This window comes from Callithrix jacchus, chromosome 7 (assembly GCF_049354715.1).
Source record: "Callithrix jacchus isolate 240 chromosome 7, calJac240_pri, whole genome shotgun sequence".
Classification (NCBI taxonomy): domain Eukaryota; kingdom Metazoa; phylum Chordata; class Mammalia; order Primates; family Cebidae; genus Callithrix; species Callithrix jacchus.
The window spans coordinates 75721380-75743696 of NC_133508.1; the positions used below are offsets into that span (position 1 = coordinate 75721380).

The 22317-nt window shown below is 41.4% G+C and overlaps 1 protein-coding gene and 1 pseudogene across 2 annotated transcripts in view; one reads left to right on the forward strand and one right to left on the reverse strand.

Moving 5' to 3' along the window:
• Positions 1 to 22317, forward strand: part of MACF1 (microtubule actin crosslinking factor 1) — a 319804-nt gene that overhangs the window by 12224 nt on the left and 285263 nt on the right. The window lies entirely within an intron of this gene.
• On the reverse strand, positions 4458 to 4555 carry LOC118143523 (small nucleolar RNA U13; annotated as a pseudogene).

Here is a 22317-nt window from a genome sequence, read left to right on the forward strand (position 1 = left end):
TATAAAAGCTTCAGGGACTTTATTATTATAGTAATGTTACTGTGTTCATGCAAGGGGTGAGGTTGGAGTGTCACAGATTCCGAGTTAGGCAGATATGCTTGAGATGAGTGCTGCTGGGGCCTTTTTGCCTTTTTTTGGTCGACTGCCCTCTCCCTTTTTTGTCCTTACTGACCCATTTAATAGAATAGTCTTAATTTCTCTCTACCTAGCTGGGAAAATAAAGACCACTTAGGTCCATTCAGGGCCACACACTCTGCTTACAAAACCCAGTGTGGAGTAGAAAAAGCACTGGCAGCAATTGCTAGATCTTAAACATTCACCTAGGAAAATGCCAAACCTGTTGATTTGGATTAAGAAGCAGAGAGGCTAGTGAGAGTTCTGGGATTAGACCTGATCTCTGTCCTCTTCCACCTACTGCTTGTTGCATTTCCTTCACTGTCAGAATTTGATTGTTCTGTGTCTGTAACTTCAGATGTATTTTTCCTGGTGTGTTTGAAAAACTGTTGAACAGTCTCCTCTGGGCAGGGAGGGAAAAGGGTTAGACAATCAGGAGTAGAGACTGTTATTTCTCTAGACCTAGACCCTGGAGTTAACTGAAGGCCCCGAGTTACTGAGGGGTGGCTGTGTTTGTTTTTCAGTGGACTGACTTTATGAGTGGGATACAAAAGCCCAAAGCACAGGCCATTCCCACAAGCCTAACATTTTCATAGTTCTTTCTCTGCCAAATAATCTTTGGTTAGGGTTAAGAATAACTAGTCTGTTTGTGGAAATACCAAGGCCTTTTGTTTGCCAGAAGAAAGAGCTTTTGATTAAGGCTGCCTTCTCTCTCTCTCTCTCTCTCTCTCTTTTTTTTTTTCTTTTCCTTAAGTTGCTGTGGGAAGACTTCAGAGCCTCTGAAGGTGCTGTATTTAAGGGGTGTAGGGGAAGGAAAGATAGCTAAGTAGAGCTAAGAGAGACTTAATCATACTTTGCCACACATTTGTGTAGAGATGAACCACAGCAACAAAATCTATCCAATTTTTGGTCATTGCTTCTACTAGCCTTTCTTTCCTCCTGTCTTTTATGAAATCCACCCAAAACAGTAGTTCCCAAAGGACCTGCTGCACTGATCTGACCTTGAATCACACTCTATCACTTAGTGTGATTTGGGGCATGGTTACTTAACTTTTCTGTTTAAGCTAGAGTTTTGCAACTATAAAAAGGGGATTATAATAGACCATTTTCATAGGGTTATAATGAGAATTGAATGAGTTAATATGTGGAAAATACTTAGAACAGTGCCTGGCACATAGTAAGAGTTCATCACAGTAAATATTACTATTGTCTATGGCAAGTGCTGAGTGTAGCTTTATTTTTCTCATTAGTAATTGCAAATGTGGCTTTCTAGGGTTGGCAAAGTCAGGCCCTTGTCTTTTTAGAATGAAAAGGAAACAGACATTCCATTAGGCGTGAACTTTTTATCAGTCAGAGGCAAAAGGAAAGATTTATTCTCTGTGTGGACACATCTTAGAGGCTCAGTTTCTTAGTTGAATGTCAACAAGGGAATCAATTTCATCATGAAGAACTTACTCTTTGGCAAAAGCAAGGTCGGGGGATGGGTCATCTACTTTCTTAGTCTTTGTCTGAGAATAGTGATGTTTCTTGTGCCCCAGGAAAGCTTGAACCAAGGTATAGAGTCGGGGCCCCTGGTTCTCCAAATTTACAGTAGTAAGAGAAGCAAGAAACAGTAGGACAAGGGGAAACCTCAGGGCTGGGTCTGGTCCCAGTGTCTGTACTACCAAGTCTGGAGAATGTCACTAGTGGAGGCTCTGGGCAAGTGCCTAGCCACTGCATTTCCCTGGCCATAGTAAGAGATGTGCAGAATGACCTGCTCCAAGCCTCTGAGCTATTTTATAAGCTTCCACCGCCTTCGCCAAATTGCTGGGAGTGGCTAAGGAAGTAGCACAGAAATAGAGATTTTTGTGTCTTTCTTGTCCTTTTCTGTATTGTCTTTAGTTTTTAGGAAGGACTTCCTTGGCTCCCTCCCCTACCTCTCTCCATTCTCTGTTGCAAAGTAAAATCTCATCTTTTTCCTGCAGGAGGAGGTTAGGTTGTAAAGTTTGCACATAAAGTGAGGATTCCAAATAGTCAAAATTATCATGGAAAAATATCTCAAATGACCCAGAAATTAAAGTATATAAACATGGTTTTGTTTATATGCCAGGATGGAGTTGGAATACAATATAAAATAGTTGACCTGTAATTATGAGACATTTTATATGGAAAAAATAAGTATTCTCAAAAACTAGAATCACATTCAGCATTCAGAATGCTCACAATGTGAAAAGGCACAATGGACTGAGATGTGCTGAAGCCTCAGATTCAAGTCCTCTCATCTCATGTTCACTCTGGTAAATAACCTTTCTTTGGTGTAAAACCTCACTGAGTAGAATTGTGAGTAAACTTTTGTACCGCTTAAATTATTTTTATCTTCCTGGTCAGGTTTACATAGTTAAATGCAAGTGTGTTGTGATTGTATTTTATCCTTCTTTTCTGCTTTCTGTTTTGCTGATTTCTTCTTCCCTTTTAAAAATCCTCACTTTCAGCCAGACATGGTGACTCACACCTGTAGTTCCAGCACTTTGGGAGGCTGAGGCTTGTGGATCGCTTGAGGCCGGGAGTTTGAGACCAGCCTGGCCAACACGGCAAAACCCCATTTCTACTAAAGATGGAAAAATTAGCTGGGTGTAGTGGCAGGCGCCTGTAATTCCCAGCTACTCAGAAGGCTGAGGCAGGAGAATCACTTGAACCTGGGATACAGAGGTTGCAGTGAGCCAAGATCATACCACTGGACTCCAGTCTGGGTGGCAGAGTAAGACTCCCCTGCCAAAAAAATCCTTACTTTCGTCTTCTAAATCCATTTTATAGCAGACAGCAATTCTTCTCTTACCTAGAGCTTACTTGTATGTTTGCTTGTCCCATTTCTTAATTATTTTCATTGTTCAGAATTCTTTAAAGGAGAATTGAGAGCAGGAAGGGAAGACTTCTGATAGTCCTTTTCATTTAAATTCCGTAACCATAGCTTCCACTCTCCTCTTAGGTCCGCTAACTTTTGATTCTTACACCTTGCATATAAAGCCCTTTCTTTCCTTCTTTTTTCCCCCATTTTGGTCATTTTTCTGTAGAGAATTTCTACTTATGCTTGGGCAACTAGAAATGAATTCTTGTTATTCTTACTAAGCACCACTGGTTCTATCTCTAGATGTTTAATAGAGTCAGGTTTTTAGATCAATCCCAAAGTCATAGTGTCATGCAAAGATAGATGAGGAACTGAGCCCACCTGGCGAAGTCAAAGGATACTTGCCCCATGTCATATAGCTATTGACAAGCTTAAACCATGACCCAGGTTTCTGATGTGCAGATGAATGCCTTTCCTCCAAATCACATTGCTTGCTGTTGAAGCCTTGGTTAGGAGTAATCTTTAGTAAGATCCTCGAATTGTGACTTTTTTTCTTTTTTGTTTAATTTTTTTATAGTTCCTTCCTTTAACAAAAATGCTAAGTAGTATAAACTTCTCAAGAGGGTTAAAATTAGTTCAGTTTCAAAGATATATTTGAGAATTATGTAGCATCTCTTGAATAGTCTAGAAACCTTAGAGCTGTGTTGGGACCTAAGGATTGGGAATTACTGTGGTCGGACTAGAGGTTTGAGAAAAGGAGATTTGTGACCAAAGTTCTAGGGTGGTGAGGCTTTCTGTAGGGAATTAGCTGGAACACAGAAGGGTAGTTGTAACAAATTGAATTCCACTCTTTGCAAGGACTACGTATTAGGAATACAAACATGATGCCTATCTTCAAGGGGCTCACAGTCCCTTGGTTCAACTTAAGAAAATAAGGTATTATATGAATTTGGAGAGATATCTCAGTGAGGCTGTGGTGTCTTTTGTCCTGATTTGGTCACAGAACTGGAGGAGACAGAGTTGTTCACTGGAACTTCGGGAAAAATCCCAAAATACAAGGCAGTCAATGCTAGTTTGGTTCTTGAATAGGGAAAGGTAGGGTTTCTTAGGGTCTCAAGGGCCTTTTGTTTTTACTTTGTGAAAAGAACAATTGGGAACAAAATGTAGCTCTTTACACACCCTTTCCTCTCTTCTTTTTCTCGCTGGAATATAGTAGTGTGATCTGGGCTCACTGCAACCTCCGTCTCTCGGTTTCAAGTGATTCTCCCGCCTCAGCCTCCTGAGTAGCTGGGATTACAGATGTGTGCCACCACACCGGGCTAATTTTTGTATTTTTAGTAGAGATGTGATTTTGCCACGTTTGCCAGACTGATCTCAAACTCCTGACCTCAGGTTTCCCAAAGTATTGGGATTATAGGCATGAGCCACCACACCCGGCCTCCTCTTTTTCTTCTATATGTTCTTCTTTTTAGGAACTGCTGATAAGCATTAAGCTAGATAATTTTTCATTTTTTTTTCATGTCAGAAAGATAATGTGCTATTACAAGGTTTGAAGGAGGCGTATCTCGCACATGAGCATGAAAACCCAGTCTTCATGCTTATGAACTACAAGAGGATTGTCATTTTTTAATTAAAAAAAAAAAAAAAAATTTCCTTTCAGCGGCCAGGCATGGTGGCTCATGCCTGCAATCCCAGCACTCTGGGAGGTTGAGGCAGGTGGATCACGAGGTCAGGCGATCAAGACCATCCGGGCCAACGTGATGAAACCCCATCTCTACTAAAAATACAAAAAAATTAGCTGGGCGTGGTGACGCACACCTGTAGTCCCAGCTACTCAGGAGGCTGAGGCAGGACAATTGCTTGAACCCAGGAGGCGGAGATTGCAGTGAGCCGAGATCATGCCACTGCACTACAGCCTGGGTGACAGTGTGAGACGCCATCTCAAAAAATAAAATAAAATAAAATAAAATTTTCCTTTCAGCAATGGGAATATGGGGTGGTGGGGGGGGCGGGGGATGATGAGGAAAATGGGCCTGACATAGTGGTTCATGTCTATAATCTTAGCACTTTGAGATGCCAAAGCAGGAGGATTGCTTGAGACCATCAGGAGTTTGAGATCATCCAGAGCAACATAGCAGGACCCCCATCTCTACCAAAAAAAATTAAAAAATTTAGCTGGGTATGGTGGCTCATTCCTGTAGTCCCAGCTACTTGAGAGGCTGAGCTGGGGGCTTGCTGGAGCCCAAGAGTTTGAGGCTGTAATGAGCTGTGATTGCACCACTGCACTCCAGCCTGTGTGACAGAGCAAGACCCTGTTTCTCAAAACAAAACAAAACACACACAAAGAAAAGAATAAAAAAGATTTCTAAAGGCTAGCCCTTGCTGTATGTGAATCAAATGATTTTTCAGACCAGGAGAAGTTTATGCTGTGTTTTTAGACATAGGCAGGTAGGAGTTTATGGCTGGGAGAGGCATGCAGTTGTTCTGGTCTCTATAATCCTGCCCCACACTGTCCCTCAGGTGTTGTCTAGCTACATTGGCTTTTGTTTGTGTAAAACATCACCTTGTTACAAAGGATTGAGATTTAACTTTCTCAATCCTAAAGAAGGAAAGTAGGTTAATTCCAATCATATATGTTTCTTCTTCGCCCCAGCGGGGGAAAAAAACAGTAAAACAAATGACAAGAAAATCAACAGTTAAAGTCCCTCAAGAAAATAAAACTTCAGCAGCCATGATTGCACTTGTGAAGCTTCGGGCTGTTGGATCACCTAAAGACTTTGCTGGCAACCAACTAGTGTTTCTATAGAAGGTGTTTTCCAGATTGATGCCTAATGTACAAATAACTGCATCATCACTCCCTGGCTGTCATCATTATGCAAAAAAGGAAACATCAGAGAGGGTTCCAGGAGCCACTCCACATATCATTCATAAAATGGTATTGCTAATGGAAAGAGAAATGATGGTGAGGTTAGGCATATTTGTGTTTATAGAGGAATGTAGGACTATAATCCCCATGCCTAGTTTATAATTGGCACTGATAATATAACCATCTTTTAGAGGGTCAGCTCCAAGAGATAACTGGGAAACGTCTCAGTTTTGCTCCAGGCACTATTTCCTTTGCCATCTATATCAGAAGCTGTGGTGAATGGGAAGGCCATTGCTTTCTGAAGTGCCCTTAGGCCTTTCTCAGTGACTCTTAAGTTTTAAGAATCATTTGGGTGAGCTTAATGCTGAAATCCTGTAGCTAGGAAAGCTTCACTGCCATGGCAATAAAGTTCCCCACTGAGTAAGTAAAATGGCAATGTCCAAGAATGGAGTGGTGGTTATTCAAGTTGAGAAATGGGATCACCGAGAAGGGGATTTCCACAGAATCTAGGCTGTCAGGGAAATCTTTATTTCCCACTGTCTTCTCCTTACAAATTCCAGGAGAGAAGTTTATGTTTGTATCCTCAGTAAGACTCGGAGTTCATAAAGGTCAGCCAATGTGCTCCCTTATAGTTAGATTGTAATTTTCCTTTTCAACATTCTTTTTTTTTTTTTTTTTTAATTTTATTTTACTTTCTGGGATACATATGCAGAATGTGCAGGTTTGTTACGTAGGTATACATGTGCCATGGTGGTTTGCATACTTTTATGTGCCGAACATAATCTTAGTACCTCACAGACAGTGCATATGCACTAACACCTTTCCTGAAACCTTAAAATATAAGAAATACAGAAATACAGGTAGTTTGTAAGTCTTTTCCTTTTGGGAAAGCGAATTTGGGATTTCCTTTGTCTTTTTTGTCCTATCATACTCCTTGAAAGGGGTAGTAAGAGCATTTTTCTCTTTTTTCCTCTCTCTAGTTCACCCCAGTGGGGCACATAGTTGCTGAATTCAGCAACATTCTTTCCCAAATGATTCTTAAGGCATGAGGGTCACTGAGGTTTATTTTTAAATCCGTAACCTAGGGTTCAGCAGTTGTTCTTATTGAATTCCCCTGTCGAGGTTTTCAGCTGCCCAGACACCCCTCCAGGTCTTTACTGGGCACATTCCAGCAATCCTGAAGTCCTGACCCTCAGGAGTTAAATTGTGGTCTGGTGCCTCACTCCTGGAATTCCTTCAATGAGGCTGGCCATGGCATGAATCAGGTGTCAAGATTGGAAAGCCAAGGGAACAGGTGGCTTGTGATCATAATGTAAAATTCCTAACTGGTAAAGTGGTTTTGGAGAGTAAATGCATATTGAAAGTTTCCTTCTGCTTTATTGTCAGCCTTAGTCACCTCTTGATGGTCTCTTTAGTTCCTTTCCTGGATTGTCTAGGAACGTGCTAGAGGCTCTCAGAATGTAAGGAGTTAAACTGCAGTGAACTTATGGAGAATGATTAAACAGTGATTAAGTGATATTTTAACTTCCGTTTACAGGGGAGAAATGGATGTCATCAGTAAAAAGGTTTGCTTGCAATTTTGACTGAAGTCATCTTAGTTAGCCAGGGCTGCCTGCCCTTACTCAATTTTATTTTTAGCTGCAAAGTGAACTCCCACACATGCTTCTTTTCTGATGTCCATCTTTGTCTTTGCTCATATTCCACCCTTTCCTTTCTTTCTCCCGACCCCATGTTGCTCTAAGAAAACCAACTCCACTCGGAACAGAGTTGGGGTGGGACTCCGCTACCCTTCTGCATCTTCTGTTTCTGGAAGTCTTTGGGATGAAACGTAGATGGGAGAGTCGGGATACTGGAATGCTATTGAACTGGTGGAAAAAGTACCAGATAGGCAATTGAAGAGGCCTGTGTTTGAATTCTAGCTCTGCTACTTATTAGCTGTATGATCTTGGACAAATTACTTAATCCCTGCAAGCCTTAGTTTCCTCTTCTGTAAAATGGAGGTGATAATTTCTACTTGAAACAATAGGAATTAGAGAGGATTAGAGTTACGTATGTAAAGAGCATTGCCTGACACATACACACTGTAGGCATTCAATTATATTTGAGAATAGGAGCTTTGCTGTGTGATCAAAGAGGTCAGAATTGATGGTAGGGTTTGGGTTAGCTCTTAGCCTATTTTTCCTAATGCTAATTGTATAGTTAATACATTGTAGTTTGAAGTTCTGCTGCTGGGCGGGGTGGCTCATGCCTGTAATTCCAGTACTTTGGGAGGCTGAGGCGGGTGGATCACTTGAGGTTGAGACCAGCCTGGCCAACATGGTGAAACCCCATCTCTACTAAAAATATAAAAACTAGCCAGGCATGGTAGCTTGTGCCTGTAATCCCAGCTACTTGGGAGGCTGAGGCAGGAGAATCACTTGAACCTGGGGGGTGGAGGTTACAGTGAATCGAGGTTGCACCAGTGTACTCTAGGCTGGGCAACAGAGCAAGACTCTGTCTCAAAAATAAAAAATAAAGTTATGCTATTCTTTGCTTTGCTTTTATTACAGTCAAATAAGGAGCTTGGAGGGCTTTTAGACTTAGAGGGCTTTTTTTCCCCATCACCCTCCTCAAAGCTGCTGTAAATAAACACTTCTTTTAAGTAAAAAGTATTTGTTATATAAATTCAGGATTAAGATTTATTATGATGACTTTTCCTCTTGCAACCAGATTGCAACATATAAGCCTATTTTTTATAAAATTTCTGGTTACCTACTCTGGTACTAATACAAAGATTTATTTTTCTTAGGGATGAGTTGTGGCTGATTTATATAAGAAGATGAAGTCCAGGCATGGTGGCTCATGCCTATAATCCCAGCACCTTCGGAGGCTAAGGCTGGCGATCACTTGGAGTCAGGAGTTCAAGGGTCAGCCTGGCCAACATGGTGGAACCCCATCTCTACTAAAAATACAAAAATTAGCAGGGTGTAGTGGCTCATGCCTGTAATCCCAGATACTTGGGAGGCTGAGACAGAAGAATTGCTTGAACCTGGGAGGCACAGATTGTAGTAAGCTGAGATTGCACCACTATACTCCAACCAGGGTGACAGAGCAAGACTCTGTCTCTCACACACAAAAAGAAAGATATTATTTCTTCTTTTGATACTTTTTTTGCATATTTGAGGCATTTGTGTTAGAGAAATGGATTATGGTTATTCTATCCTTCTTTACTAAGGTAGAATGAGCCAAGGCCTGTGGGGCCTGACAGATCTCAGGGCCTTTGCTGTTCGTCTCAGCCCTAGCTATGGTTGACTAAGTCTCTGTTTCTTAGGTCTTAGGGTGTTCAGCTGTTATGGAAACTTGTTGAAAATTGTTGTTCTGCAGTACAAAAGATACTCTATTACTTTCTTATTTTTTGAGATAGGATCTCGCTCTGTTGCCCAAGCTCAACTGCAGTAGCACCATCTCTGTTCACTGCAGGCTTCGCCTCCTGGGTTCAAGTGATTCTTGTGCCACAGCCTCCCGAGTAACTGGGACTACAGGCATGTGCCACCATGCCCAGCTAATTTTTTTGTATTTTTAGTAGAGATGAGATTTCACCATGTTGTCCAGGCTGGTCTCAAACGCCTGGCCTCAAGTGCCTTGGCCTCCCAAAGTTCTGGGATTATAAGTGTGAGCCACCTCACCTGGCTGGTAATCAGTATCTTTTTTTTTTTTTTTTTTTTTAAGCATTTTACTTCTTTTGGGGGATCCTGTAAATCAGGGCTCTCTAGTGTGCTAAATATTTGATAGAGCATACGGAAATTTGAGTGTTTTAGTTTCCAAGTATTAGTAAACAGTGGCTCAGATTGCCTTTTATTTTATATAATCCTTATCAGAATCCCAGCAGGGTTTCTTCTTCTTCTTTACTCTTACTCTTACTCTTATTCTTATTCTTATTCTTATTCTTATTCTTATTCTTATTCTTATTGGCAAGGTGCTCCTGAAATTCATGTGAAAATGCAAGAGACCCAGAATAGTCAAAACAGTCTTGAAAAAGAACAGAATTGGAGGACTCATCCTTCCAAATTTGAAAACTTACTACAAACCTACAGTAATTAAGACAGTATTGTACTGGCATAGGGATATACATATAGATCAATGGAATAGAATTGAGAGTCCAAAAAGAAACCCTTACATTTATGGTAAATTGATTATTTGTGATAAATGTGCCAAGACAATTCAATGTAGAAAGAATTGTCTTTTCAACAAATTATATTGGGACACTTGGATATCCATATACAAAAGAATAAACTTAAACGCTACCTTTGAGTTAAAAGTTAACTCAAAGTGAGTCATAGACCTACATGTAAGAGCTAAAATTACAAAACAATTATAAGAAAACTTAGGAGTAAATCTTTGTGACCTTTGATTAGGTAGTGGGTTCTTGTAGATGACACTGAAAGTACACACACACACAGACACACACACACACACACACACACGAAAAGAAATTGTACTTAATCAAAATGTAAAACCTTTGTGCTTCAAAGGACACTACATAGAACATGAAGACACCTCATAGAATGGGAGAAAATATTTGCAAATTATATATCTAATAATGGACTTATATCCAAAATATGTAAAGAACTCTTAGAACTCAACAGTAAAAAGAAATCCAATCAGAAAATGGGCAAAAGATTTGTATAGCCATTTCTTCAAAGAAGATATACAAATGGCTAATAAGCACATGAAAAGATGCTTAGATGCTTAACATCATTAGTTATTAGGGAAATGCTAATCAAGATCACAGTGAGATACCACTTCATACCCACTATAATGGCTTTAATAAAAGACAGCGAGGATGTGGAGAAACTGGAACCCTCTGACATTGCTGATGGGAATATAAAATGGTGCACCTGCTTTAGAAAACAGATTGGTGGCTCTTCAAAACGTTAAACATAGAGTTGCCACATGACCCAGCAATTCCACTCCCAAGTATATATCCAAAAGAATTGAAAACATATATTCATAGAAAACTTGTATATAAATGCTCATAGCAGCATTATTCATAATAGCCCCAAGGTAGAAACAACTGCAACATCTATCAACTGACGAATGGATAAACACCGTGTGGCATATTCACATAATAGAATATTATTTGTTGGTGAAAAGGAATGAAGTATTGATCAATGCTAACATGGATCAACCTTGAGAACATTAGACTAAATGAAAGAAGAACACATATAAGAACATATATAAGTGAAAGAAGCCAGACACAAAGGCTTGTAAGGTTCCATCCATACAGAATAGGCAAATCCATAGAGACCTTAAATAGATTAGTGGTTGCTAGGGGTTGAGGAAGGGAGAATGGGAAATGACTGCTAATTGATACAGGCTTTCTTTTGGGGCTGATGAAATGTTGTAAAGTTAGATAATGGTGATGGTTGAACAACTCTGTGTATATACTGATACTTAAATATCCACTGAATTGTATACCTGAAAAGACTGAGTTGTGCAATATGTTAACCAAATTTCAGTGAAGCTATTATTAAAAATATTAGGCTGATTTGTAGATATATGAACAGTATTTTGTCTGTTTCTATTGGGCCCCTTATCACTGCCACTGAGAATCTTGAAGTTGTCTTGAAGACTTGTTTCAGGACTGTCACTGTCTTGAGCAGGCAAGTTACTGTTGCCCCAAAGCTTCAGAGTGAGAAACAGGATTGCAATCATTTTTTGCAGGAGAATACATGATGGCACTTTGTATCAGGAACCAAACTTTTAAGGTGAGCATTCTGAGGTTGAAGCATTTCTTTTAAGGGTGACTGTGCCCTGCCTTAATTCTTCATCCTTTCAACTGTGTGTCCCACTGGAGTAGCCAGTTTATGTTCTGATTCCCAGCTCCACCAAGAACCTCACTTCTTACATCATTTCTTCATTTTTCCTCCAGGCTACGTTTGATCTTGCTCTGAGGCCTTCTTTCTTGGGAGGTGTGGCGAGAGTAGCTGCAGAAACCACTGGGTGGCACCCTGCCCCCACAGGATTACCAAAGAATGACATGCCTGGAAGAGGCTCAGGCCTGTGTTGGCAGGAAGAAGTGACTCATTTTTCATCAAAGGAATTTCAAAGAACATATAATGACAGGATGATGTCAAAGGAGCAGGTGGAGACAGGAACCTTGATTGAGTTGCTGGAAGATGTTAAATGGTGTGGTTGCCTGGGCAGTCAGAATGATTGACCAGCATAAATCATAGGAAACGTCACCTGTTTTTTTAGTTCCTGTTTTATGAGCCCTGGTATGGGCAGTGCTGTTCATGTGCCCTCAGAGCCTTTGGTTGAGTCTGTGCATGTCTTGGTCATACTGTCTCTGGGTGAGATGGCTCACATCATCCTGTGCTAGTCATGGACTTTTTTCACATGCAAGGTGGTGTGTGTGAGTTCCTGCACCCTGCCTCAGTTCTATAGCTAGCAGAGTTTGTGTCTTGGAAATGAACCTCACATGGTCATGGTGGCTGGTTTGGAGAAATGAGATTTCCCTTGACATGTTATAGAGCGGAACTTAAGTTGCCTTGATATCAGAAGGTCAGATCTCAGAATTTTTTACCTTATTGCCAGAAGTACGCTAGTTCCTCCTAGTATTTTGGCTAGAGCTGGATCTTTGCTCTAAGCCTAGTTAAGTCTTGTGGTGGTGGTGGTGGTGGTTTTCTTCTTTGAACAGAGGGCCCTTCAATGGTGTTGCATGGTTGAAGCTGATAAGGTGGGGTGGCGGGCTGGAGAGTTAAAGTCAGGATAAGTCTTGGTATCTTTTCATATTGCAAAGTGCTAAAGTTGGTTAGGTTATTCAGGCTCCCATTTATATTAAGATTGTGGGCCGGGCATGGTGGCTCACGCCTGTAATCCCAGCACTTTGGGAAGCCAAGGCGGGTGGATCACAAGGTCTGGAGTTCAAGACCAGACTGGCCAACATGGTGAAACCCTGTCTCTACTAAAAAATACAAAAATTAGCTGGGCATGTTGGCTCATGCCTGTAATCCCAGCTACTTGGGAGGCTGATGTAGGAGGCTCTCCTACTGAGGTAGGAGAATTGCTTGAACTGGGACCAGGAGGCAGAGGTTGCAGTGAGCCGAGATGGCGCCACTGCACTCCAGCCTGGGCTACAGAGCGAGACTCCATCTTAAAAAAAAAAAAAAAAAAAAAAAAAAAAAGATTGTGAAAGAGTCCTCCTGGTCATAATTATGTACCTACCCAGAGGGGTGTGACTATGAGGTTGGAGGCTAAATTAGCCATTTACACAAAGATAAAAGAGAGGCTAGCATTGACAGTATTCTGCCTCAGGTTTTGGGCCTCTCAAAGAAGGTCTTAGGAGAGATGACTTAGCAATATCAGTTGCTGCCTTTGTGCTTATAACTTGTTCATCTGAAGATGGCATGAAAAAAGGAAATTTTAGGCTGCATAGGACACCACGAAAAAAGTAGATACCTCTCTTTAAGATATTATCAGGACCGGGAATGGTGGCTCATGCCTGTAATCCCAGCACTTTGAGAGGTCGAGGCGTGTGGATCATCTGATGTCAGGAGTTTGAAACCAGCCTGGCCAACATGGCGAAACCCTGTCTTTACTAAAAATACAAAAATTGGCCAGGTCGAGGCAGGCAGATCACGAGGTCAAGAGATTGAGACCATCCTGGCCAACATGATGAAACCCCATCTCTACTAAAAATACAAAAATTAGCCAGACGTGGTGGTGCACACCTGTAGTCCCAGCTCTTTGGGAGGCTGAGGCAGAAGAATTGCTTGAACCTGGGAGGGGGAGGCTGTAGCGAGCCAAGATTGTGCCACTGCACTCCAGCCTGACAACAGAGGGAGACTCCGTCTCAAAACAAAACAATATATATCTCAAAAGAGCTGTGCATAGTAGCTCACACCTGTAGTTCTAGCTACTCGGGAGGCTAAGGCAGGAGGATCACTTGAGCTCAGGAGTTCAAGGCTATAGAATAGTGCCATGATTGCCGTGATTGTGCCTGTATAGCTACTGTACTCCAGCCTGGGCAACATAGAGGCTTAGTTTCTTTAAAAAAACAAAACAAAACAAAACAAAAACCAACCCAAGATATATCAGAAGCAAGAAGGAAAAGTTAAAAAAAAAAAAACAACTATAATTTGAAAGGGAGGAAGGAAAACTGTATTTATTTTTTGACACAGCCTTTAATTGTTACATTCTTCTGGCTGATCATGAGTTTTGTTTTTAGACAATACTACTAGGTACACTGTAGGATGTAAACAGATCTTTGGAGTAGGATAAGAAGGAAATGAGATAACTTAATTTCTTAGAGAAGGGTGCTGGACTTCCCTGGGGGTTAGTTAGCAATATGCCTCCTCCCTGCTAGCAGCCATCTCCCTGTATCTCTTCATGAAATAACAAATCGTTAGAAGAGATTTTTAACCCGAAGTGCTGAAGGTAGGAAAGTTCCCTAGGGTGTATTTGATTTGGGAGCCCCCCTGGGGGTAATCTGTGGTGATGCTGTTTCAGAAATCACCACTTGACTCATTGCCAGATGAGTCTGAACCCAGGAAGCACTGTTGACCTTAATATCTTCTTGTACCTGCCACATAATATATACAGGTCCCCTCTCCCTTTGCTTATGAGCTAAAGCCCTTTAATCATGAGGTAGAGAGCAATGGATAAGGGAGAAATATCTGAAACCCAATTAACCAGAATGTTAAGGGAGTCCATGTGGGGCTGGGATTCTAAACATCTCTTTGTATGTGTGTTTTGGTGGGAGGAGAAATGATTTTTTTAGGGGCTCATTATCACCTATAGGATAAAATCCAAACTCATCTTGTCATTTAAGGTCTTTCATAATCCAGCCCAACTTTCTATAACATTAAATCAAAATTATACATGTTCTTACTTTAAAAGGTTAAAATATTACTATAAGGCATATGACAAAAATAATCTCCTGTATTTTCCACTATATTCTTTTTTTTTAGAGACAGGGTCTCACTCTGCCACCTAGACTGGAATGCAGTGGTGTGATCATGGCTCATGGCACTCTTGAACTTGTGGGCTCGAAGGATCTTCCCACCTTGGCTTCCTGAGTAGCCGAGACTCTAGGCGTGCACCACTGCACCTAGCTAATCTTTTTTACTTTTTGTAGAGATGAGGTATTTTGCTTTGTTGTCCAAGTTAGTCTCAAACTCCTGACCTCAAATGATGCTCCTATACCTTGGCCTCCCAAAGTGCTAGGATTGCAGGTGTGAACCCCCGTACCTGGCCCACATTTCTATTTCTTTTTTTTTTTTTCTGTACACACAAACAGCCAGAATATATTTCTCTTTTACTAGTGATTCTTGATTTTGTCTGTTTTGAACATTATCTGTTGATATTCTATTACAGAAAATTAGGGTTTAGTTTTTTTATTCCTACCCCTTAACATACACACTTTCTCTTCCCCCTTCTTCCCAAAGTCACACATTACTGCCATTACATGATATTCAGTTACGTGGTATTCAGTGTTCAGATTATAGTGATTATATAAATATTGCTTAAAGGTGAGTTAAGTAGTATACTATGATTACATTTCCTTTCTGGACCAACTTTTTATTTTTCCTGGAATTAATAATTGCCTTATTTTATCACTTGTTTACTGATCTATGTACATACCTCGAGACATTTCCATGGGACCCTAAGACTTCTTTTTCAGTATGTTGAAACATATCAAATCATCTTTGAGTTCAGTAGTCTGTTTGGAGACATCCCCTAGGAGCTTTCTCTTATTCACTCTGGATGGGTTGCTCTCAAAGCCTTTAGTAAAGCTGTCATCCTGGCACTTCCCTTCACTATCATATGAGGAAATTTCTTTTACCTGTCTTTGTTGGATCTCATGTTTCCTGGAGCTGATGTTGTCATATTTCATGACGCACTCCATTTTTTCATTGTGGTGTGTCTCAGAATAGCTTCCTGAGAAAGGATACATGGGAGGTAAATCTTTTTGAGATTTTGCTTATCTGAAAATGCCTAATTTTACTTTTCATTTGATTAAGAGTCTGAGTATAGAGTTCTATGCTGCAAATCACTTTCTAGCAGATTATTTATTTATTTATTTATTTATTTTGAGACAGAGTCTTACTCTGTCGCGAGGCGCCAGGCTGAAGTGCAGTGTCATGATCTCGGCTCACTGCAACCTCTGCCTCCCAGGTTTAAGCAATTCTCCTGCCTCAGCCTCCCAAGTAGCTGGGACTACAGGCACATGCCACCATGCCCGGCTAATTTTTGTATTTTTAGTAGAGACGGGGTTTCACCATGTTGGCCAGGATGGTCTTGATCTCTTGACTTTGTGATCCACCCACCTCGGCCTCCCAAAGTGCTGGGATTACAGGTGTAAGCCACTGCGCCTGGCCTTCTGGCAGATTTTTAAAAATTATTTCATTTTGTTGTTGTGGAAATGGAGTCTCACTATGTTGCCTAAGCTGGCTTCAAACTCCTGGGTTCAAGCAATCGTCTGGCTAATACTGCCTTTTAACGCTCTCTGAGGATATTAATTAGAGGCTCGCTCCTTCCTTCTTTCCTTCCTCTCTCCCTCCCTTCTTTCTTCCTTCCTTCCTTCCTTCCCTCTCTCTTCCCTCTTTCCCTCCTTCCTTCCTTCTCTGCATCCAACATTGTCTCTGTTTCTTCTGAGCTCCTTCTGTTTATTTTGATCTCTGTTTTTCGAAGTTAGAAGCTCTCTTAAAATGTTTGGTGTTTCTTGGTGATCTTCACATTTAAGAATTGTGCCTTGGCCAGACACGGTGGCTCACACCTGTATTTTCAGCACTTTGGGAGGCCCAGGCGGGTGGATTGCTTGAGCCCAGGAGTTTGAGACTAGCCTGGGCAACATGGCAAAATTCCATCTCTACAGAAAATTTTAAAAATGAACTGGGTGGTGTGGTAGTACATGGATGCTGAGGGGGGTAGATGCTTGTGCCTGCAGGAAATGGGCAATAATAAGAAACAAGGTAAATTGTGCTGCAGAACCCCAGAAAGGTTCAGAAATTGGAAGCATCAGGAACATCTATTAGGAGAAAGTTGAACTACAATTGTTGTCAATTTTTCAATTATCTGCCAGTTACTAATCAAAAAGGCCAGATGCTGTTCTTTTTTCCTCATGCACTAGTTAGGGCACCTAAGGGTGGATGGACAGATACTTAAGAGGCTGCTTCCTTCCTCTGAGATTTGGCTTGTCATCAGGGCTGTGCCTCACAATGTGATGCTGCCTGATAGCAGGTGGTGTGATAATGGGGCTGGTTTTCAATCTCCACTGGGCAGAGTGTTGCTAAACAAGCAGTCTCTGGAATGAACCATGATCAACCTCTAGGCTGGGCTGGGCTCTGCTTCATGCCCATTACTTTTTGTTTTATCCAAAATAGAAGCTGTGGTCCCCAGATTTTAGAGAGTAAGGGTTTATTGTACTCACTGGCTTTTCTGCCTTTGCCTGTTTCTGCATTGCCACCTGGCTGCCATTAGAGGGAATTCATTACAACTCTGAGTCCCTCCAGGGAGCCGAGAGGAACTATCCTTGTGTTCAGGATGGAATTTGTGTTCTTAAAACTTAAAACTCGTCATGCCTGTAATCCCAGCACTTTGGGAGGCTGAGGCGGGCAGATCACCTGAGGTCAGGAGTTCAAGACCAGCCTGGCCAACATGGTGAAACTGTGTCTGCACTAAAAATACAAAAATTAGCAGGGTGCAATGGTGGGTGCCTGTAATCCTAGCTACACAGGAAGCTGAGGTGGGAGAATTGCATGAACCCAGGAAGCAGAAGTTGCAGTGAGCCAAGATTGTGCCATTGCACTCCAGCCTGGACAACAGAGCGAGGCTCTGTCTCAAAAAGCAAACAAAAAACAAAAAACCAACTTAAAACTGGGCTAGGCATGGTGGCTCCCAGCTCTTTGGGAGGCTGAGGCAGGTGGATGACTTGAAGCCAGGAATTCAAGACTGGCCTGGCCAACATGGTAAAACTCCATTTCTATTAAAAATACAAAAATTAGCTGGGTGTGGTGGTGCGTGCCACTGTAGCTGGTAATCCCAGCTACTCAGGAGGCTGAGGCATAAGAATTGTTTGAACCTGGGAGGTGGAGGTTGCAGTGAGTCGATATCTTACCACAGCACTCTAGTCTGGGCAACAGAGCAAGACTCTGCCTCAAAAAAAGAAAAAAAAAACAAAACTTAAAACGGTTACCCAGATTTCCTTTTATGACTTGTTCAATCACAGACAGCTGGGAGGATGTACACTGGGGAAGCATTACTCACTAGGCACACATAGTGGCCCTGACTGCTGGCAAGTAGTCTGGCCTATGTTGAGAGTGAGTCACCTCGGGGAATGGAAAAATTGCAAGGTACTGAGGGGTAGGAGTTGTGTGCCAGTGACTGCTCCTTCTCTGTCTGCTATTTTCTCTCTAAGGACTCATCACAAAACCATAAATACTGGCGATCCTGTTGAGGCAGCTGTGAAGCCAACTAACTTTATGGTGATAATGTTCCCTATGAAAGGAATAAGCTGACTGGACGTAGCATAGTTGCCTTCTGTGTTACAGGTATATATAGATTTTGATACAAGCGTGAGCTTGTATAATGAAAGTTCTATGTGTGAGAATTTCACTGGAATAAAAGCAACACAGGTTTTCTTTGTTGTTTAAAAACTCAGTCTTCTGTATCTATCTTTGTCCAGTAGGGGCCACTGGGAGTTAGGCTCTAAATAAGAGAAACTGTCACTAATCTAATGATAGATGAGCCAGATTCCTTGTTTATTGTGACTTCTTTGTACATTCAGTACTATCTTTTTTTAATATTAGAGCAGAAACAAAATGTATGAATTTATATTAAGAACTTTATGGGCCAAGTATGGTGGCTAACACCTGTAATCCCTGCACTTTGGGAGACTGAGGTGGGTGGATATCACCTGAGGTTAAGAGTTCAAGACTGTCCTGGCCAACATGGTGAAACCCCTGTCTCTACCAAAAATACAAAAAAAATTATCTGGCCGTGGTGGTACACACCTGTAATCCCAGCTACTCGGAAGGCTGAGGCAGGAGAATTGCTTGAACCCAGGAGGTGGGCAGAAGTTGCTGTGAGCCAAGTTCACACCATTGAACTCCAGTCTGGGCAACATGAGCAAAATTCTGTTTAGAAAAGGAAAGAAAGAAATATTTCTGGACAAAAATAACAATCCTTGGCAAGATTCTGGAACAGTCCCCATAGACAGGGCTTCTTTTCTTTGTATCTTCTTCATTTCTTTAAGATGTTGGCTACCAGAGTTTCCTGGAAAAGGCTTACTAGATAGATATTATTTTATTGGGGAAAATGGCCAAAATTCCAGAGAGAGAGAGAGATTACCTAAAATGGTAATATGGCTATTGAGGTTGACTAGATATTCTTCTACTTTCCCTTTTTGAAGCAATGGCATTGAAGCCTAATTTGAATTAGTCATTGAGCTGGTGTCTTAGAGCTGTTCAGTAACACACACTTTACTTTCATTTATCTTCTTGCATTGGCCACTGAAGGTGACTTGATGCCCTGCCTGCTAGGAAGTAGATTCTCTCCTATAGTAATCGTAATAACAATAGTTGGCATTCATGAGTCAGTGTTTAATGCTTTTTAAATAGTTAATGCTAACTGTGTACCAAATATTTCATGCATTTTCTCAATCCTTACTGTAACACTGTGAAGAGGTAATTTTATTATTCCCATTTTACACATAACTGTGGATTGAAGAGATTAAATAATTGGTTCAAAGATACACAATTAGAGATTGTGAAATCAGAATTTGAATATACGTTTGGCTCACAGATTATATTTACAGTCCTGGTCAGAGAGAGAGAGGCACTTGGGTTTAAGAATGAGTTTTCTTTTTTTGTTTGTTTTGTTTTTGCTTTTGAGATGGAGTTTTGCTCTTGTTGCCCAGGCTGGGGTGCAATGGCATGATCTTTGCTTACCACAACCTCTGCCTTCTGGATTCAGGGGATTCTAATGCCTCAGTTTCCCAAGTAGCTGAGATTATAGGCATGCGCCACCATTCCCAGCTAATTTTGTATTTTTAGTAGATACTGGGTTTCACTGTATTGTTTAGGCTGGTCTCGAACTCCTGACCTCAGGTGATCCACCCACCTTGGCCTCCCAAAGTGCTGGGATTATAGGTGTAAGCCTATAATCCCACCACACCTGGCCAAGAGTGAGTTTTCTAAGTCTGTATGAGAGCATCTCCCACTTTTTACTTTCCCTTTTCTTTCTTAAGGGTAAGACCTTCAATTGCTGAGCTTGATAATAAGGCCACCTAGAGTTTCGACGTTGGGGAGAATCCATATCTGGAGGGATTTCCGGAAGTGGAATTTTTCTTTTTTCTTTTTTTTTTTTTTTGAGACAGAGTTTCGTTCTTGTTACCCAGGCTGGAGTGCAATGGTGCCATCTCGGCTCACCGCAACCTCCACCTCCTGGGTTCAGGCAATTCTCCTGCCTCCTGAGCAGCTGGGATTACAGGCACGCGCCACCATGCCCAGCTAGTTTTTTGTAATTTGAGTAGAGATGGAGTTTCACCATGTTGGCCAGGATGGTCTCGATCTGTTGACCTCGTGATCTACCCGCCTCGGGAATTTTTCTTTTCTTTCCTTTTCTCCTCCCTCTCTTCTCTCCTTCCCTTTTCCCCCTCCCTCCCCTCTCCCCTCCCCCTCCCTCCCCTTTCCCCTCCCGTTCCTTCCCCTCTCCCCTCCCCTCCTTCTCCCTCTCCCCCTCCCCTCCCCTCCCTTCCCTACCCTCTCCCCTCCCCTCTTCTCCCCCCTCCCCTCCCCTCTTCAACAGAGTCTTGTTCTGTCACCCAGGCTCTACTGCAGCCTCTGCCTCCCAGGTTCTAGCAGTTCCACTGACTCAGTGTCCCAGGTAGCTGGGACTACAGGCACGTGCCACCATGCCAGGCTAATTTTTGTACTTGTAGTAGAGATAGGTGGCCAGGCTGGTCTCAAACTCCTGACCTTAGGTGATCTGCCTGCCTTGGCCTCTTAATGTGCTGGGATTACAGGCGTGAGCTCCACCCTTGCTTCTTGATCTTAAGCAGTTCTCAGGTTCTCTCATTCATTCATTAAGTTATTGATTCACTCATTCCACAAATATTTAGTGACTAAGATTTTATAAAGGAGAGCAGCTATCTAGCTTCAAAAACAGTCTAGTGAGGGAGAAACGGGATATGTGCTTGGCTGTGTTATAAAGCTCGAAGTGTAAACAGGAGAGAAACAGATAAAGTATAATAAAAGCTCAAGGGAGGGAGAAGTTTACTTCTCATTGGGATGGAGGGAGGGACTGGAGAGAATTCTGTGGAAGTACTGGCTTTAAGCTGGCCTATAGGAATAGGATTTTAATATGTGGAGATTGGAAGGAAAAATTTGCCAGGATAATGAGGAAAATATTGTGAAGCCAGAGAGTTTTGGATTTAATTTGTTGATAGGGAAAAATGGAAAGTTTTACCATGAAGTTACAAATAAACATTTATTAAGCATTTAAAATGTGCCAGTCATTATATATGTTCCAGGGCGATTATTATCATGGGGAATGAGGGCAGGGTTGGTAAGTTGGAGACTGAGATTAGATAGATTAGATAATTTGGTGAGGTAAGTTATCAGTTTGCCAAGGTTTTGTATAGTCTGAGCAATATTCATAGGTCTTTGTGGTTTGTCTGCTGCTCCTCCAAATAATGACAATTAGAACCAGTAATTATTGAGCACATATCAAGCATCTGAAACACATTAACTGATTCATCCTTACTACAACTCTAAGACAGGTGCCATTATTATCATCATTTTACAGATGAGGAAATTGAGGTAACTTGCCCAGAGATGCTAAATGTGATATATATACATAGTAATCTGAATTAGAACCCAGGCCGACTGGGCTTACAATTCCCATCCTGCTATAATACTCATGGCATCTATATATACTGAGCAAGAAATATGGAAATTTTCCTTGCTTTATTGTATTTGATGACACTTGTGGATGTAGAATATTCTTTGTAGTTATTCCAAAGAATATTGTCCCAATACCACATTGCCAAACCTTAGAGGCAGAGTCATGGATGTCTCCTAATTAAGTTGTCTGCAGCTCACATCCTCTGCTGTCTTCGGTTAGCTGCCTGGTGTACTACTCATGGGACGGGACAGATGACAAGAGTTTCAGGTCTTTGATGTCTGCACCCTGCCATTTCTAGAAACCCAAGGTTTTCAGTCCTATCAGTCATATGCTATTCCCTCCACCAAATTTATAATCTTAGGTATATTTGTTGTATTTTTTTAATGCCTTCTTTCTTTGTAAGCATTATTTTTCTGGATTTTGGTTTTTTAGTTATGGTATAACTTAAAAGTTTTGGTCAGAATTTGCTAAAGTTATGATGCTTGTGAATATCAATTATTTTTTGAGACCAAGTATATCTCCATGACATTTAAATAAAACATCCAGCATATCTTTGCAAGGCTTGTTTTGCTTGCAGACATTAAAGTGATTCTGGGGTGTTGCCTTGTGTGGAGATTTCTTGTGG